Genomic DNA, 14,358 nt, shown 5'->3' with positions numbered 1-14,358 from the left:
ATCAACAAAAATGTAATATAAAAGGAGTAAATACCTGATGGTGTATTATTTTTTTTGTTGCTATGATAAAATTCACTGACAAAAAGCAAGCTAGGAAAGGAATGGGGTTTTTGGCTTACAGTTCCAGAATGGATATAGTCCTATTGCGGAGAAGGTCTGGTGTAGCAGGACCATGAGATGGGTTTGGATCTGACAGATCACATTTCAGATACACAGAAGAAACAGAGAAAGAAAGAGACCAAGAAATGGGACCAGTATGTAAAACCTGGAAACCAGCCCTCAGTGATGGACCTACTTCAGCCAAGCTCTACCTCCTACAAATTCCATAACCTCCCTGAATAGCACAGCAGCTGGGTACCAAGTGTTCCAAAACACAAGCCTATGGGGAACATAGGCCACAAAAGGTGTCTTCTCTAAACTTCCAGCTGAGCAAATCATTGAAAATGGAGCCCCCATCAGCCCAACAAGGAGGGGAAACTCATGCAAAGCTTTACTCACTCCCTTGAGAGAAATCCTATCTGGAGCAGGACACATGTATATGGGCTCTTCATTTCTATCATCTGTCAAAATCTTGAATAAACACAAGAAGAAATAAAAGAAGTATGGAGAGTCTCTGAATGCCTCTGGTCTCTATTGAGTCCATCTTTGACTCTATTGACTTTATCTTTACATTCTGCTCAACCGTTAGTTTGAAAATAAAGACATGAATGCTGAGATTCCTAGAAATTTGCCATGAAAGTGAATTAAAATGACCTGGGGAAGGCATGGGTGAGGTCTGGGCTCACAGGGAAACTGTGAGTAGGGCACAGGGGTGGAATTCCTAAATATCCTAGCATTGGGAGATATTAGGCAGGTGTATATTGAGTTTGATGCCATCTTGAGCTACACAGAGAATTCCAGGTCAGTCTAGGGTATCTAGAGAGAGTCTGCCTCAAACAAATGAGTTATGGATTTCCAGATTTACTTGCAAATACAGAAGACTAGATGTTTCTATTTTCTCTGATAAGAAGTACTCTTTTCCCTTTAGACCAAGTAGAACATTACTCAGATTTGATACATTAAGAACAAGAAAACTGCCACCACCACCACCACCACCACCACCACCACCACCACCACCACCACCACCACCACCAAGGCTGTAACTCAGAATGTGAGATCAAGAAGAAAAGAGTTAGCCGGAGATGGGAATGTAGTTCAATCTGCAGAGTGCTTGTCTAGGATGTACAAAGCCCTGGGTTTGATTCCCCAGCACCCCACAAGCTCAGTGGAGGTGGAGGACTCTAATTCCAGTTTTGAGTTCTGCAGGGCCCTGCAAGAGATGGTGTGACTTGGTTCCCACCCCGGGAGTTGAGCCAGCAGGGTGTAGGACCCCAGGAGCATTGATGGTTGCGGTGGGTGTAAGGCTTGTTTGTATAATAATGTACATAATTTACTTCATGTTGCTCCTTTGGGGAATGCTCTCCCAGTTAAGCTTAATGACTCCATGACAATTAGAAACAGCAAGAGTCCAGGAGTCGAGGATGTATCTATATTCCTCAGCAAAATGGCAAGTGCTATGATCTTCAGGACAGCCCTTGAAGCTGTGGGAAAAAACTCTGAAAACATGGATTCAAGCATATATAATTTCTCAACTGTGCAAATTATAAATATACAATATAAATTATATGAGGGGCATCACAGACCTAAAAGAACAAAGGCAGCTGCACTAATAATTCAGCTTGTCAGAAAGCTACAAAGGCAAGCAGATTCCTGAGTTCAAGTGTAGTGGGAATGGTGATCTCAGAATTGGATCCCACCCAGCTAGCTTATTATCTGTGCTTGCAAAGTTAGGTCAATCTCTGAATTCATTCACAGTGTTAAAAAGCAAACAAACAACAACAACAAAACTGTGCTTTCTGTCTTCTCCTGGGAGTCAAAGGGCTAAGGTCATAAAATGCTGATTGATATGTAAATAATCAATATGTAATTGAATTGATATGTAAATAAAAGACTTGGGCTTTGGTCTGCAAGAGCTGAGCTATCTGGATGAGCTGTCTGGTGATCTTCAGAAAGCTGCCGAGAGTCATTCCTTTTGCTGCTCCCGAATACCCCTTCTTTAGAACCTCTGTCCTTGGCATTCCAGCACTCAGGAGCTACAGGCAGAAAAATGAGAAGTTCAATATCATCTCTAGCGTCTCAGCTTACATGGCTAGTCTGAGGACATCCTGGGCTTCCTGAGACCTGTCCAGACCCTCCCCCAAAGAAAGAAAGAAAGAAAGAAAGAAAGAAAGAAAGAAAGAAAGAAAGAAAGAAAGAAAGGAAGGAAGAAAAGAGCTAGAGCTAATTGACAACTCTTGTGCAGGGTAGGATTAAAGTACCATTGGAAGACAGGTATTAGCACAGAAGGCATCTGGTTGGCCTGAAGTAAAATCCAAAGACTGACCTGGGTCTCTGCAGGACTAAGCAATAACCACCCGAGAAAACCAGCAAAGGCTCTAAGTCTGAAACTGGATTGGAATGTGCACTCTGAGATGTGTATCACAATTGCCTTGGACCTGGTTTGCACATAGCCATGGTGATGACAACCTACGAGAGATTCCTGTGTCCTTGTGCAGTTTGGTTGTGAAAGTATTAGAGAAATATTAGGGAGGAGAGTTTATTGTAGGGATCTAGGAATACCGTTCCTCACCGGCCACTGTGTCATATCAGACCAAATGGAGGACGGAGAATTTAGAAGACTGTCTAAGATGTCACAAACATGGAGAAAAGCAAAGCAGTTAAAGCCAATCTCAGGTTTTAAAATAAGAGTTTTGTAATTTCTTTTCTTTTGGCCCCCGACATATGTGAGTACTTTCTAGCTGAGACCCAAAGACCTTATTCAACATTGTCTTATGTCATTCTGTTTTGAACCTGAGAGACCCACTGTTTGCTAGCTCTCTCTCGCTCTCTCTCGCTCTCTCTCTCTCTCCTCTTCCAGTAGGTCAGTGGTGATGCTCTCAAATGCAGACCAAGAGATGAGTGAGCCTGCCAAAGGGGGAACAAGATACAGGGGGAAATCACGTTACTCCTTATTCAGAAGTAGAAATTAAGTACCAAGGTAAACTTGGCTTCAAAGATCACCAGAGGCAGCACCAGGAAAGATGTGATTGCTAGAGAGGATGGCTTCAGGATGCATGTTCGTGTTTCATGTGGGAAAAACTCAAAGCACTTCTGAAAGATATAAAAGTAAACTTGGATACATGGAAAGATGTCTGTTCTCGTGGATAGGACGACAATTTTCTGATAGTAGCGGTCACATAGAAAAATAAAGCAAAAAAAATATATAAATAAGATTAGAAAATAGCTGAGTAGTTGAAATGAGCCAACTGTAAAGCTTCTTGAATATAATATTTGTAATTAAGAAAGTCCTGGAGGGGCACAGGGAATAGACAGACAAGTAGAATCAAACAGAAAGTCCAGGAATAAATGCTTGTGGGTATATAGTCCATGGTCAAGGTGCTTTCTCCAAGGTAATATTGGCTGGGGCAAAAATGAACCAGCTTTCTTTCAATTCTATTCACTGCTTTTGTGTACATTTGTGAATGGTGTGTGTGTGTGTGTGTGTGTGTGTGTGTGTGTGCGAGCGCGCGTGAGCGCTCGGGAGCATGGAGATATCAGAGATAACTTTACAGAAATGGTTTTTCCTTCTGTCATGGATACTGGGCATTAAATTCAGGTTGTCATGTCTGCTATAAGCAGAGCCATCCCTCTGCCTCCCTCTTTTGTTTTTGTGACAGGGTCTCAAATTTACTATTTTCTTCCTAAGTGATGGCATTATAGTTGAAACATGAACTTCTATACAAACAGCTTGGGGACCACTAGGTATCCATACGTGAGGATAAAATCTAGATGGGTCAAAGAATGAAACCTGCCGATGTCTGCTGATGTCTACAATGCCAATGTTAGACGAAATGTAGACAGTATTCCGATGTTAGACGAAAAGGGGAAACCTCCTAAATAAAATTCAAAATCTGGATGCAACATAAAGACTGATATTGAGCTAAAAATCAGAACATATTCACATAGAAAATAACAACAACAAAATCAGGGCAAATTCATGAAGCAACTGGCCACTGAGCAAACCTGAAGAACCTTCATAGCATCCATCGCTGCAGAGGACCAACACTCACGTGTAAGACGCTGTGGGGTGCCGGGGGGGACTACTTTGTTGCTGTTCTGACTTACCACTCTGCCTTTGTTCCAGAGAGATCACTGCAGTTGCCTGCAGTTGGGTCACTGTGATTTAACATTTCTCGGTATCATTGTTGTTAGCTTTTCAGCTAGTCCGTTCTTCCACTCCCCAGCTGGGCTTGATTTATAAATGTTTTCCCAGTTCTCATTCTGAGCCTGGCTGTGCACCTGGTGTTTTCCTGGGGCCAGCAGTGAGACTGGCTTGCTGGACGCTTTTCACTGGGGCTTCCTAGTGAGGCCTGCCCCAGTGTGGGCGGTCAGAGGCTGAGGGAAACCGGTTGTCCAAGGGGAGCAGTTAGCAGAAACGAATACACCCAGGATACCCTGAATAGATTAGTCTCGGAGATCCAGGTGTTACAGACACACAGGGTGCTTACGGCATCCCAACAAGAAGGGATAGGTTTTCAAAGTAGGGGGTAAAATAAATATATTTTTGTTCTAGAGAGCTAAATCAAACCCCCCACCCTCACTTCCCTCCATCTTGGTTGTTGGAGGAACCACAGATCAGGGGACACAGGGTTAGTTACACTGTCTTCACTTTCATTCATGAGAATGGGGAGCAGGAAAGTAAGGATGTATTGGAGGTAGGAAAGGTGCCAGGAAATTAGGGGAGTGGGCTTGCAACCACACCCAGCTGCTTGCTGTCCTGAGCACCCCTGTCCACCCCACCGTTGGTGGAAGGCACTTTCCCCTCACTGCTTCCTGGAAGGGCATTTTGTAGATCTTGAGTCTGCATTCTGAACTACGCTGACTTGCAGTTGACTTGTGAGTTGAAAGCACCCTAGTGGCAGAGGGCACCCTGCTTTTTGAAAGTAATTCCCTGTCATTTACTATGTTTAATCGTCACAGGGTAGCTGGTACCCAATACCATTGTCCCCATTTTGTAGGTTAGAGCAAGACTGAGGAAGGTGGTGAGAGCGCAGTTGGGGACTGTGGGTAAGAAGGGAGGGCACGTGGATGTTAACTGGATTAGCTATCTTGAGTAGGTCCATTCTAGACGTTCCCAGGTCTCCATCAGCTTTGTTTAAGTGAGCCGTTTGCAGAGGTGGCCCTTAAGGGCTTTCCCAGTGTTACTATTATAGGATTTTACCACTGGCCAGTATCACAGGGAATTAGTCAGCTAGTGAGAGACGCTGTTATGCAGAATCCTACCCTTCTTCTACCCCACACAGTGCGGAACCAAGGATTCACTTGGGATGGGACGGGATCCCGTCTGTACTCACAGAGGGCAGGCCTGGACCAGCATTCCTGTTTGATTGCAAGACATTTTTAAAGTTCATTTTATGTCTCGTAAATTTCAATTCCTCCCATGTATTTCCTCATTAACATTTTCAAGTTTATTCAAACACGATTTACACAATTTTGCTTATTCTGATCCTACAATTTACTGCTGTTAGAAAAATCTATAGAATTTCAGTCATCAGCACACTGTAACTTTTGCTTCAAAAAGTTCCTTTAGGATTTGGGTGTGGTTCTGTTCGCAGAGTGCTTGTTCAGAATGCAGGAAGCCCCTACTTCTGTACCAGTACCAAATTAATGGGGTGTGGTGGAATACAGCTGTAAGCCCCGGTAGAAAAATGGTGACTGTAATTTTCTTCTCCCTGTATAACCCCTGACAGTGTCTGGAACAAAGTAAGCAGTGCTTTGATTAAAAATGACAGCTCAAGCTAGGTGTGTACAGAGGCAGACGAATCTTTTTGAGAGAGAAACCACTCTGGCCTACATAGAGAGTTTCAGGACAGACAATTACACGGTGAGACTCTGAATACACACGCGCGCGCACACACACACACACACACACACACACACACACACACACACGAAACTCAAGCTACCAAAACACGAAGGAAGTTCCAGAATTTTGTGAGGATTATTCATTATAGGTAAAGAAGAAAGCATCAAAAGGGCATGGCTACTAGTGGAGGCGTGGCCAAGCACGGCTGTTGGAAGTCAGCTGTTAGTGGCTGCCAAGTCATTTCTGACTTCAAAGCTCAGTTTCCACTCCTGGCTCTTGCAAGGAGGGGCTGACGCAGAGAAGGACAGCCATTGATCTGGAGCCTCCCCTTCTCTACATTGTGCTGAGTCCTGCAGGATTCAGAGACTCACTGCTTTTGTGAGGCTCCCTACCAATGTGGCAGTCAGAAGAGGAAGTGCCAGGTTAGAATTCTGCTGTAATTACAATTCTTTAAAAAGCTGAATTTGTCCCTAAATATACAGTGCCTGTTGGAGTACAAAATCCTATGTAGAAAAAGATAGGAAAGAACTTAACTCACCCTCTATTGGACAATGAGCAATTTCAAAGAATTATGGGCACATGCACATACAAGCACACACACACACACACACACACACACACACACACACACACACACAGAGAGAGAGAGAGAGAGAGAGAGAGAGAGAGAGAGAGAGAGAGAGAGAGAATTGGGAAACAAAGCATCACTTTCAAATCAGACCCCACCAGGAGAATGGTTTGTGTGGGAAATATACCATAAAATCAAACCTAAAATTCCCCAGGTAACAAGAAAAAAAGTGTGTGGGGGGGCTCGTGTGTTAAACAGACCCAAGAGGGGCGAGTCCTTCTGTGAGAGTAGCCTCTCACTCTTTTGGCCCAAGTGTTCAGTCCCCCACTTGGGGTTCATTAACTTTGCACTCTCTCTACCACATTTACTCTCAGAGGATTTGTAGATCTTTGTTTCTTTAAGCTGAAGTGGAGACAAAAATTCTTTTCTTTTCCTTCATTCACTCAGCAAAATTTTGTAAAACAGACCCCCTCAAACCAGGAGGAAAGCAGGGGAGAAATGGGGGAGGGGTATCAGGAGGCTCTGTGCTCAGTGTACAGGATTCTGATTTCAAGGTTGGTTGACGAATCCTGACCCACTTGCCCTGATGCTGTGGGCAAGTTTTGGAGTCCAGCTCCACTCCTGCATTCCTGTGCTCTGTAGCCTTACACGTCACCTCTCTACCTTCTGATTGGTCCTCCTCATTGTCTTGCTCCATCAGTAATGGACCAAAAGCAGTCATGAGGCTTTTAGAATCCCCAATTCTATGGAACCTTCAGCCAAATGTCATTTAGCACCCAGTTATTTACAGCTTGCATGGAGAATTGACGCTACTAAAACTGGCAGCTTGCTGTCTGTGTTTATGCCTCATGCGGAGATGGTCTAACTCACCAATGGTGGGCGAGAGCACATTTGGAGCCGTGATGGTTACACACAGAATGAGATTTCCTTTCTCCATTACATGGCCTCTCTTTTGACTCCTTCCTGTCTCTAAAGATAAATGTCTCTTTGAGAGATTAAAAAGCTTAGTGCTTTTCTTACTGAAGTGATACATTGAAATGATTTAAAGTAAATGATTGTCAATGTTAAAATGCTAAGAACAAAAACGTCTTACCTTGCCTAGAAGAAAATACTAGTGGTTCTCCAAATGATACACAAATGATTTTCAGACTCCAGTGTCACCTAAAACCTTATTAGAAATGCAGATGTTCTGCGGGGCGTGGGGATGCAAACTTTAACCCTGGCACTTTGCGCTTGAGAGGCCAGTGCAGGCAGGTCTCTGAGTTCGAGGACAGCCTGGTCTACACAGTGATCTCCAGGCCATCTAGATCTACATGGTGAGACCCTGTTTCCAAAATGCAAAACAAACAAAGGAAAAAGAAGTGAGGGTTCTTGAGATCCTTTATGAACTACTAAACCTGAAACCCGAGGGTCACAACATTGCATTTTAAGAAGCACCCCTAGGCTCCATGCTCTGTGCTCCTGAGTTAGGTGTTGTACATGTTCTTCTCCTGTTTGTTTGTTTGTTTGACACAGTCATACTGTGGAACCCTGGCTGGCCTGGGGGAATGGGAGGTGGGGAGACAGAGAGACAGAGAGATCCAGAGCCAGAGAGAGACACAGAGAGACAGAGAGACAGAGAAACAGAGAAAGAGAGGGGAGAGACAGAGACTGACAGAGAGATAGGGAGACAGAGAGACAGAGAGACAGAGAAAGAGACAGAGACACAGAGAGACAGACAGAGAAAGAGAGACAGAAGAGAGAAAGAGGAGAGAGTATTTATCCTTTACTTGGAGCCCACTTCCTAAGCTAAGGACACTAATCAATCATGAGGGCTTTGCTCTCATGCTCTAATCACCCCTTAAAGATCCCACCTCTCTACGCCATTGGCTTGGCAATTAGGTTTTCAGTGTGAACACCAGGGGCACATTTGAACCATAGCAATAATGGAAGCGATGAACCAAGGGTGTTGGAACCAAGAGTGTGAAGAAGCCGTAAGACATCACCCTGGACCTCCTTCAGCATTTTTAGAAGGTAGGAAATAAATGACCCTCTTTCAGACACTGTGAAAGCTCATATTGTAGACAGCCGAATCCTGTCCCGATGCCTTTGCACACATAATGTAGTCTGAAAAATCAAGGAAGCTAAAAGCCTATACCTGCAGCATATGGCAAAGACGGTGTGTTGACGTCTAGAAGGAAGGTGACCCCGAAAGGGGGGCTGGAAATGGAAAAAGAGGAAGAATATTCAGACAAGAGGTGCCAGGGTACCTGATGAGTGGCCAGGGTAAGTTTTCTGTGGACTGATAGGCTGGCTTCAAAAAGAAGAGTGTTGTTTTGTAGTCCTCTGGGCTTTGTACATGTTGCCTACCAATAAGACTTTCCTCCCAGTAACAGAGCACACGTGTGCATTACTAAGGGGCCACACGTCTTTTATATCTGGATTTGCGTGCAAATATTCCTGTGCTTGGGATTGTGGGAGATGCAAAGACGATGGTGTAAAGTCTCTGCCTTTGGAGAGCTTAAGACTTAAGGGAAGCACATGCTCAGATGGGAGTCATTGTCATTGCAGTTGCTCAGTGATTTGGCCTCAAGAATACAGAGCATTGCTTTCCTCTTTATGGAACAAGGTCAGGGCTGCGTGTTACTAAGGGTGGCATGATACCTCCAAGGCTTCCTGATGTGAGGTATGAGAGCTGTCAATAAAAATGGCAAGCTTCGAGTTCTGTGTATTGGACACCTGATTTATTCTGAGATCACGCCAATTCCCTTAACTGAAGAAATTATCCAGGGGCTACTTCACTCTGTCCTTGTAAAGTCTCCTTGAGCAGCTTCCTCTGGACGTGAACTTGGAAGCAGACTTCCTTAGAGCGCCCCATGAGCAGACTTTGGCATCTAGCAGAGAGGACTTTCCAGAACATCCTGGAGCACCAAACCCCTCTGGAGAGGACGTTTATTTATTTGCCAGGTGTTTACTGCGCTCTGGGTATGATTCCAGGAACTGTAGCCAATCTGCGCAAGAGTTGGTCCCAACCCTCAGTGCTCGCCATAGTGACTGGGGATGGATTGAAAGAGTCGAGGAGGTAGAAAATAAAGCCAGGGAACTGGAAACAAAGGGGAGTAGGATAGGAAATGGTAAAGTGGGCCGACAAGGAGGTTCCGTTGGTAAAGTGCTTACCTTGCAAACATGAGAAGCTCAGTTTTTCATCCGTCAGAAGCTCATATAAAAAAGTTGGCTGTGGTGGTGGGTGCTTGAAATCTGAGCACTGGAGATGTGGACGTGGCAGGTCCTTGGGTCACAACTGGCCAGCCAGCCTCTTTGAATCACTAGCCTCAGAGCAGCTAGTAAGAGACCTTGTCTCAAAAAGTGAGGCAGCTAATTGAAGGCTGGGACATGAAAGAAGTGGAGGAAAGGGACTTGGGGGGAGGGGTGGCTGGAGGGAGGAAAGGGACAAGGAATAGTGATAATATTATATGTTAGTTAAAAACATACCCAAAAAGCCATTAAAAAGCTCCTGCAAAGTAGATAGCAACCAGGGAACAAAAAACCCAGAGGTTGACTCTCTTCTCCACATGCAGACACCCCCCCCCCACACACACACCCAGTTGTGATATGAGCCATGAAGGAAGAAAGAAAACAAGGCTGGGAGGCCTGGGCCTTCTCTGGCTGTCAGGAAAATCTCTCAGGAAAGATGCCAACAAGCTGGGCCAGCAGAGGTTTCTTGTGGGGTGGACAATGTACTTCAGGGCTGGGAAGCACTTGGAGAGTCTGAGGAAATGTGTGGAGGACAACAAGGGACAGTGATGAGAGTGTGCTTCTACCTCGGAGTGGTTTCACCTTCAAGGCCTGAAGTGTTCGTGTGGTGGTTTGAATACGCTTGGCCCAGGGAGTGGTACTTTGAGGAGGTATGGCCTTGTTGGAGGATGTGTATCATTGTGAGTGTGGGATTTAAGACCTCCTCCTAGCTGCCTGGAAGCCAGTCTTCTATTGGTCTTCAGATGAAGTTGTAGAACTCTCAACTCCTCCTGCACTCTGCCTGCCTGGGTGCCACCATGCTCCCACTTTGATGATAATGGACTGAACCTCTGAAAATGTAAGCCAACCCCAATTAAATGTTGTCCTTATAAGAGTTACCTTGGTCATGGTGTCTGTTCACAGCAGTAAAACCTTAACCAAGACAGTTAGCCACTGGCTTCTCTTGGAGTAGGGCCCCTACCTTAATCCTTAAATACCCAAGGATTGGAAGTTGGAAAGACTCCTCTCTCACTCTCTGTATCCCTTGCCTAGGTTGCACTAATTAAGAGTTACTAATGCATCATCAAGGACACACACAGGATGAGAAAGAGATGTAAGAGAGGATGTGGGCAAGAATAACTGGAAACAGAGAAAACGTGTCTTCCCTACCTTAGAGACATCAGAAGGCACAGCCCTTAGAAGGCAGAAGCAAAGTTGTAAATCTTACTTTATTATTTTACTCTTTTAAAGGTCTATTTGTAAAGTAAGCAATTAAAATGTTCAAATTAAAAAAGCCAAAGTAAATCACAATTATGAGCCAGCTCTTAATTTATTTAGAGTTTTTTTCTTCCTCCCTCGGGGGGAAAAAAGAATTACATTTCATGTCAATTCCATTGCAGTTTCAGCAATGAGACTTTACCCCAGATGGGAGGCTGAAGAGATCTCACCACATGACTGTCTCCTCAGTTTGTGTCCTGAAAAGATTATGTGGGGGACAATCCAACTATTTCTGTGGGCCTCCATTTACAGAGGAAGTTTCACATTAATTACAACAGTAGAAGTGTAGGTTGATGTCATTATGCAGGTGAAGGCAGACAAGATAAAATGAGGCCTGTCATTGGACAAGAAGGAAGGGAGGCCGGGAACAGAGGTTTTAGAAGGAGAGGGAGGAGTCGGAGAGAGGGGCTGGAGTGGGAAGAAGCTGGGAGAACATGGTGGTCAATGTTAAGATTCTTTTCTGAGCATAGATACAGATTATTATGAATATTTTTAAGAGATGGGTGTGTAAAGAATTTTGTCTTGTCTAGATGAGCAAATTACATCTTATCAATTGGATCAGAGGTTATTGTGTGTGTTCTTTCATGTGGCGACTTAAGTGAGTTAAAGAGAAGGTTTGATGGCAGGATGCAACAACCCCACCACAGAATTGGAATGTGTGGGGAACTGTGAGTAAGCAAAGGCTCACGGATCGCCAAGGTTAGAGAGTACCGTGGGGGCCAGTGTGGAACTGCTGAGATAAATTAGCGCTAGTTCCTATGGCCTGCTGGAGCCGGAACTAGTGAGAGACCGCTCATAGAAGAAAGGAGACACATCAGGAAAAGGCATCTTCACTTGAACATGGGAAACATGTTAACCATGTGATCTGGAGTGCTTGTAAATAAGCAGTTCAGGTCCTGGCTGAAGGTTATGGTGGGTGATCTCAGGGTTCTCAGGCAGTTGTGCAGCCCAGGTGGAGAAGAAGTTTCACCCGAGGTCCAGAAGGGAAGAGAGGTGGAACTTTCTTCCCTCGTCTAATCTTCTCCAGCTATGCACCAACCAGAGGCACACACAGGAAGGGAATGACAAGCTCTCCCATTCCATACTCAACCTCCCCAGTGGTCGCTGCCGTCGGATGGCTGGACTCACAGGGAGAATGTGATCAATGGGAATCAAGACTCCCTCAGACTTCCCAAGTCCACCTGCACTGAGAGCTTCTCCACCCATGTTCCAGTTCCCGAAAAAACAACTTGGAGGTTTATCGTTTATTAAATGCCTAGGCTATAAGTTAGGCTTATTCCCACTAGCTTATAGCTTAAACTTGTTTCTACCATTCTATGTCTGCCACATAGCTAGTTACCGCTCCTTAGTTTCCCCTGAGTCCTAGTGGGGAATCTTCCTGTGCTTGATTCTTTCCTAGAGTCTCTCTCTGTCTCTCTCTCTCTCTCTCTCTCTCTCTCTCCGACAGATATCCCCCTTATAGGCTGTAGACTTTTTATTGACAGATGACGCTTCCACACAAGAGATTACCCTACATCCATCTTTATATGTCACTAACCAGCACCAAGCTAGAGCCTGGCTCCCTCCAGAACACTGTTACTTAGGGCATTTCAAGATTACTCCAACTTAATTTCCAAGTGACCTTTAATCAAGGCAGATTCTCAAAAGCTGCTGCCTTTCTCTCCACTGTCCTAATTAGACCACTTTAATTAAATTTCTTGCCATCTTATTGTATGTGCTCTGGGGGGCCAGGTTTAATTTGATTCATAAAAACAGTGTGACACTGAGCGAAATTCTGTTTCATTATGACTGTCTTATTAGATAGTTTACTCTGAAGCGTGAGCAGAGTGGGGCTGTCTCCTTCATTCTTTCCTTTCAAGCATGGCTTGTGTTGTGTTTTATAAAAAGCCAAGGATATGCTTTGTAGAGTGCAGTGGGGTGAGGTGGGAGGGGTGCCTCTTCAGGCCCATATTGAGGCATCCCTTCCCCCTGAGGTACTGGCCATAGACAGGGAGTTGAGATGAAGAGAGAGATAGGGGGGGAGGAAGAGGAGGAGGAGGAGGAGGAGGAGGAGGAGGAGGAGAGAGGAGAGAGGAGGAGGAGGAGGAGGAGGAGGAAGAGGAGGAAGAGGAGGAGGAGGAAGAGGAGGAAGAGGAGGAAGAGGAGGAGGAGGAGGAGGAGGAGGAGGAGGAGGGAAAGAGGAAGAGAGACTGACCAGGAACATGTGGAAGGAGTGGGGAGAGAGAGAAAGGGTCAGGAAGAGCAAAGGGGGTCAGAGGATGAGAGAGAGAGAGAGAGAGAGAGAGAGAGAGAGAGAGAGAGAGAGAGAGAGAGAAACAAAGAGAGTGAAGAGAGGCCAAATAGTCCCCTTTATAGTATAAGCCTTTATATGAAGCCTTTATATGAAAGGCCGAGGGACCTTCAGAGGGTGAGGCTTACTTGGTGTAGGTAGGCCAGTGGGGGAAACTTCTGGACAGTTATAGCTTAGTTACCTCCTGGTCTAGTGCCATGTGAATAGTCATTTGCACAGCGCAACTTCCACAGACTACATCATTCCACCATTCTCCCTGTTGTGGTGGGCTGTGGTCTTCCGAAGCCTTCCATAAATTGTTCCTGAAGACAAAAAAGTAAATATGATATAAAAAGAAAATAAGGGAGGAAGGAGGAAGAATGAATGAATGTAAGTCTCACTTTATACCAAAAGTTGGTTCCAAATGGATAATAAACTTAAGTGTAAACCTTGAAATTATAAAACTTTCAAAGGAAAGGGTAAGAAAAAAACCTTAGTGACCGCATGTCACACAGAGCTCTTAGGTATGATGCCTAACAAGAGCCATAAGAGGGAGAAAGGATTGGCAGGCGATCTTTGCCCTCCCTCCTGCCCTCTACTTCCGGTTCCCCAGTCTCATCCCTAGCTCTGTTGCAGACCGTTTATAGGACTCGTCCTTCCTCTTTACCTCCTTTCCCTGGAGACTCGGAAGATCCCCTCAAGGAATTGGCCTAATTCCTTCACACCATCCCTTTGTGTCAGCTGCCGGTACCTAAGGACACTCACTACCCAGAACCCGGCAGGCCATGCCAGCCTGGGAATCAGACCGGTATCTTGCTTGGGATCATCAGAGAAGTTTCCGTTTGCGGTAGATGGGAACGGATGCAGACACAACAAGAACATGCGCAGATAGTGAGCAATCTTAGCACTCCGTCTTAAATGGGGTGTCTCCACCAAATCCCTCTCCTTAGGGCGCAGGGAACTCTGTGGAAGAGGAAGCAGAAAGAGTGTAAGAGCCAGTAGTGATGGGAAGATATTAAGGAAATCAGACTTTCGAGACACAACAGGACTGATGGGCAGATGAGCTCACAGAGCCTGAGGTAGCAT

The 14,358-nt window shown here is 45.1% G+C and overlaps 1 long non-coding RNA gene across 3 annotated transcripts; it reads right to left on the bottom strand.

The window, feature by feature from the left end:
• Positions 1–944: 944 nt before the first annotated feature.
• LOC120096535 (uncharacterized) lies at positions 945–14,101 on the bottom strand. 3 transcript variants are annotated; one of them, XR_015637416.1, is made up of 4 exons: positions 13,940–14,100; positions 13,475–13,595; positions 9,669–9,924; positions 9,221–9,502 (listed from the first exon to the last, which is right to left on the bottom strand). It is a non-coding gene; the product is annotated as an uncharacterized LOC120096535 (long non-coding RNA). The 3 variants fall into 3 exon arrangements; XR_015637418.1 differs by lacking the exon at positions 13,940–14,100 and adding an exon at positions 13,674–13,839; XR_015637417.1 differs by lacking the exons at positions 9,221–9,502; positions 9,669–9,924 and adding an exon at positions 945–2,132 and having other exon boundaries at positions 13,940–14,101.
• Positions 14,102–14,358: the final 257 nt, after the last annotated feature.

The sequence above is a fragment of the Rattus norvegicus genome, chromosome 14 (assembly GCF_021556685.1).
Source record: "Rattus norvegicus strain SHRSP/BbbUtx chromosome 14, alternate assembly SHRSP_T2T, whole genome shotgun sequence".
Classification (NCBI taxonomy): Eukaryota; Metazoa; Chordata; class Mammalia; order Rodentia; family Muridae; genus Rattus; species Rattus norvegicus.
This window is presented reverse-complemented; position numbering and strand designations above follow the sequence as displayed.